The following is a 5,859-nucleotide window of genomic DNA, read 5'->3' on the forward strand; positions in this document are numbered from 1 at the left end:
GTTTGAACCAATGGAATGTCATCTGTGTTTTCTATGGGTCTTTGTAGGCACACAAATAAGACAAGCTGACAGTGTCTGCAGAAGTAATGGCTGCTCTGTAGGTCAGTTGTTCAAAATACATGTATATCATTTGCTTCCTGGGAAGGATGAACACATCAAGCAAAAATAAACCTAACAGTGGTTGGTGAATTTCAAAGGCCATTGTGCAGGTGAGTGAACTGGTTAAAAGAATTATTTTCTTTTTGTTCTGTATTAATTAAAAACCCCAGTACCTTATACCTCAGAAATGCCCTAAACCCCACCCCCCCACCACCTCCCCTCCAAAGTCATCCTTTAACAGCAAGCAGCAGCAAGCTTCATTAGTTAATGGTCAGAAGAAAAATGAGAAAGGGCAGCTAATGTACTAAGAAGCCTGTCATTAACAGCAGTAATGTCCATCCTGTGATTATTGCAGCAAAAATAAACCATATTCAGTGGATTTATAATTTCGCTGATCTATTAGACAGCCAAGCACTGTCAGGTGAGTGGAATATGGAGCTGCACAAGGATTCATTTGACTCAACATATATCTTAACCTATTTTCCTCTCTCAAGGAGAGGTCTGTTCTTCCTTCAATAATTAAAATAGCTAACTTAAAATTAGTTTTTTCTCCTCCCCCTAGAATTAGAACAACTGTACTCACACACAACCTTGTAGCCGAGATTCCCCACTGAAAAATGTAACTGCCTCCAGCTTGCAAGTGGGGAGTTCCTAAGCACTGCAAGAGCTGCACTTTAAATCAAGTTTGTCCTCATTAACTGAACAGATTCTAAGGGATTGAATCTGCAGTCTTGCCACAACGGAATTAAAAAAAAATCGTCTAGAGAGGAAGACTGCATAAACCTTAACGACACAGGCTATCATGTCTTGCTTTCCAAAGGTTTTGCACTATTTTAACAGCTTTCTATGCCAAAAATTCTTCTTGACATGTTGCAAAATCTGAGTCCATTAGAGAGGTCTTACAAATTCCAAATATCAATTCATGCTGGATGGCAAAGGAAAATGAAGCAAGACATCTGGAATGGCATTTGCAACACTCACTAACAGGTTATATAGAAGGAGATTGCTCCAAACCAAGAAAAAAACTATACAAAAAATATTTTAGGGATTAATGTACAAAGAATAACTTCATGCCAAGGTTTCTACTCATGTGGCTTCCCTGTGAGTTATGGGTTAACGTAAACCAGCATGTCCTTCTTACCTGCTAATCTTAGCAACTAATACAGAACTGTCAGCAGCTTCTTTTACTCTATCAATTCAGCGTACTTTTCCCCATCTGTCAGCAGTGCAGTAGAGAGACAACAGCCTAACTTAGCTATGAACATGTAACAAAGTAAATCACCCAGGTCAATGTAAGTTAAATTCTTATGGTTGGCAAAAAAACTTGACATATTAGGCAACTGCTAGATTTGACTTGAACAACCAATCTTTCATGGCAGCATGAAAACACAATGCCACAAGCCCTGGAGTTCTAGGCCTACCAGCATGATATCCTGTTAGGTATGCAAGTAGTGATCATCTTCTTGCGAAGAGGAACAGATCAAACAGCACTAACGGTGTAACCAACTTCTGTAAAAGGGAAGCTAAAAAGGAAGCTAAAAAGGAACCTATAATAATTTTCTGGCCCGAGTGTGAGGGAAGCATTAATATGAGCTCCTATTTGGTATATAAAGCAGCATAACTTCTGTAACTTCTGTAACTTCCAGTTAATAACCACACTAACTCAAAGGATGGGTTGCAGGAGCTAAGATGGAATTGCCAACCACACCACCTCCTTTGGAGGAACTTAGAGAAGGTGACCTATTCCCATTTTCAGATCATACTGCTCAGAACAGTTTTCAGAACTGTGAGCCTCATTCACAAAAAGAAGCCTCCCATATGCTCTGAAAGAGAACACAAGTCCTGATCCAGAAGCACATGTAACCCTTCTGGCACCTCATACTAACTGGATTTTTTTATCAATTTGGCTGCTAGGCAGATGCTCAAGGGAGCCATCTACAGAGCCTTTTGCAGACAAGAGCACATATCCTACTTGCAGTAGAGACCAACTAAACATGAACTGGCTCTGAAAAAGAAGTCATGTAGACATAGCTAAGAGGCCAAACTCATTCATTAAAGCACCATGACTGTGCAGCTGATGGATAGAGCTAACTCTAACCTGGACAGCTTACATCAGTTAGAATAAACTTGCATCTGCTTGCAAGTGTGCACAGACATATCCTAAGTATGTACCCAGCTACACTGGGCAGACAGACATAAAAGGTGGTCCTGCTACAAAGCTTGGAGTTCTAGCACTTAACATCACTTTGTCATTTTCCCTTATCTCCTGTGTGTCCATCACTGCAAATACAATGAGAATATTTACCTCCTACAGACATGGCTTTTAGGTTCAATACATTTAAATTTCCAAACCATTTCAGGAGTTCTCTTCACATTCCTCCCCTTTTCCCATCTCTCTTTTCAAGTAACACTGTGCCTTTCTTCATAAAAGTATCCCAACTCTTGGCTCTGCTTTTCTCTCCACCCAGTATTTCCCAAAAACACTGAAGGCAAGAGCAGAACTTTCCAATCCACAGTGTCTGGAGTGGTTCATAATTAGGCAAAATGTGTTCACTGACACCTCCAGCAATTGCTCATTATGAAGAAGCTGAGAAAACAAATGAAGGAAAAAGAATTAGGGAGGTCACTAACCATGGAGCCATTTGAGACTTAAGAGGTGCAACGACTACCTAGAACAGCTGACCTCTGGCCACACAGACTGCGGCTGCCTTTGCTGAACTGTTGACACAGTTTATTTCCGTCATTCCTCTTGACCAAAACCAGGTAAACTAATGGCTTTCACAAGGTGGAAATATTTTACATGTTGTAATTGACTGCTAAAACATGAAATGGCTGGCCTGGACAGACTATGAAGATGCACACAGTTAAGGATTTAGCTCTTGCAAATTTCCTTCAACTTGATTTTAGTAAGGGTTTAAGCTTTCAAATGGATTTTGTGATTTCTTTTTTAAGGGCAGAGCCAAAGTTTGGAGTGCAGAAAAGTTTCAAAACCCACAGTTAGGGAATCCTTTTGAGAGAGGAACACAACCTTCACTGGCTTTGCTTTTCCAGAAAAAGAGTGAGTCTAAGCTGAAGCAAAGGTGAACAGAGTAGAAAAACAGAACGCAGCTCCATACTAGAGCAAACCTCATCATAAAAGTTTACATAGCCATCGTAAAAGTTTACGTACAGGCAATAAATAAAATCTTGCATCAGAGCCAACTTAAAATTCAAGCAATGCAAAAATGAAGTGACTGGAAGAGACACATTCCAATATGTACCAGCTAATATTAGTGTTTTACAAAGGAGGATGTGGGGAGTGTGGAGAGTAAAAGTATCTTCAAATTGTATCATTCTTTCCAAAACAAACTCTATTTATGTCTTGTATTCTGTCAGGGCTCAACCCTCCAGTACAAAGAGCAAGCACAGCTCAGAAAAGTACAGGACACTTGCTGGCTTTTAGCACCTTGCAGAATAAAATGCATGTTGTATTGCATTTATGAGCAGAATCATTTGCTTTCCAAATCAACAGACCAACATGGTAGATTTCTGAGTGAGATGTACAACATGCAGGCTGTGGAAAATGAATCTGACCCCAAGTCAATTGAATGATTCCTATCAGGTTCCCTGGGACTCGGATCAGGCATTTATGTGTTTCTGAAAGAGGCCAGATTGGCAGCCCTGGAGACCATAAATTCTGTTTATCCCACATAACAAGCACAGCAGAGGCAGGAGCATGGGATCTTAACCCACATCAAGTCCCCTGACAGGAGGCCCCAGTCACTCATTGGAAGAAGAGCTTTTCCAGGTGAAAAGGAAACTTACTCTGGGTAGCTCTATTTACCTCTTGGCCTCACTGCTGAAGCTGCCAATTACAGTCAAATGCTAGCAGCTTATTTCTCCTTCCCCAAACTATTGTCACCTCTGGTGGTGCAGATTTAATTGAGACGCTTTTTGCTACAAGTTGGAAAGAGGTTTTGTAACTGACTCCAGCCGCAGCTGTAGCTAACTACACCAACTGGCTTTGCAGACTTCATTATGTTACCTTACAAAATCAACTAGAAGTGTCAGCAACCTTGAGAAAGCCCTGACCTTTAAGGGAAGGTAATACCCCACCTCTGAAGCCTGCATTTATTTGTATGTACAGCATGGCAGTGAGAAGTCATCCCTGAAAACCTTTGGTCAGGGCCATTCCAGTGCAAAGAGCCAGCAAAAGCACCAAAAAATTCCTCAGCAGAGAGAGGGGCACCTTACAGCCCTGCTACCACATACCTGTTGAAAAGTATTGGCCACACTAGATTTATCTTCTTGAAGGAAATATATGAAACATGGCATTTCAAGTATGTCAACATAAAAATTACCTCTGCCACATTTTTCCATCTAGAAATTATTTAACTTTCTGATGCATACATATTTCTCACCCTATGAACTTCAGGCAAGACTTAAGGAAAAATCGAAGCAAACCAGGCTTTACTGAAAGTTAAGTTATACACATGCAACCCCAAGAAAATACAGAAGTTTGATGGGGAGTGCAATTATTCTGTATTAGTTTGGTTGGTTTTTTTTTTTAAGACCAAAACTTCACCTTATTCTCAAAAAAAAATTGTGATGTTCAATTCTACAGCATTTTTTCTAAAACGGCACTAAAACTCTTATAATTTTAAGTTCTTTCATCATCTAAGTGTTCCAAATAGTATTCCTCCTGAAAAACAAGCCTCTTCCATTTCCTCATTTATCTACCCCACACCTTCAGCACACTTCCACTTGCCCTGTCCCACATGGCTGCAAGCATCAGCTCAGAGGTGAAGAATGAAGGTCTTGTCTCTGTAACCCACAGCAGAGCTGACACTGCTCATGTGAGGTGTGTGACCTGTATTCCCTAGCTCTGCGAGGGGCTTTTGGGCAACCAACATGAGCATCAGCCCTGCACAAGGGTGTAAGTGGTTTCAAGAGAGGGTCTCTGGTAATTTTCAGGATGTCAACTAGCTCTCCAAACACTTACCTCATGCTATCCAGCCTTTTACCACCTAGCTTTGACACAATGCACATGCACAAAGCTGTGCAGCTCAAGAAACTCTTCAGCACATACAGACAAAAATCAGTCGAAATAGTTTCCCCCCCACTCTGACTCCTTACTGGGGCTACATTTTTATATCCTTTAAGAAAGCTACAGAAGGGGAAAACGCCCATCTGGAAATAAAGGGGATGCAAAAAAGTTCCAGTCTAATCTCTTCTCAGTTTACCGAGATGTCAGTCTCTTGAGAATGAAGGCGAAGAGAATTTCACAACACAGAAGGGTCTGGTTCAGCTCAGGATTGCTCCAGAAGCTCCTCCTGATGTCATTGCTCCACTACTAGCAGCATTGCCACTGTGCACTTTCCCATACTGGCACACAGCAGAGGCAAAAAGAGAACTTAACTACGGCTAAAGTAGTCTTGATACCTTAGCATAACACTGTATGCAAGAGTCAGACTGCAGTGCCACATACTGTAGAGACTGTCTTGCATTTCTCCATTCCCCAAACTTTTGATACTCACACTGCAGGTTTTACAACACATGAACATGGCCAGTGCACAGAATCCCAGCTACCTTCATTATCATTATCCTCAATGCCTCAGCATGGCAGAACAGTGCTTCCATGTCCATTTTACAAGAAGAGAAATGCACAGAGATTTGTGTTCAGCCCAGACAAAACAAAACTGCTTACATGTCTGACTCCTGATGAAATCAGAGCCATGCTAGCTAGTCAGGGGCATTGAACATTGAGGTCTAAGGTTATTT

The sequence above is a fragment of the Pezoporus wallicus genome, unplaced genomic scaffold, assembly GCF_028554395.1.
Source record: "Pezoporus wallicus isolate ANWC-B61680 ecotype Strahan unplaced genomic scaffold, APGP_CSIRO_Pwel_v1 contig_10810, whole genome shotgun sequence".
NCBI lineage: Eukaryota > Metazoa > Chordata > Aves > Psittaciformes > Psittacidae > Pezoporus > Pezoporus wallicus.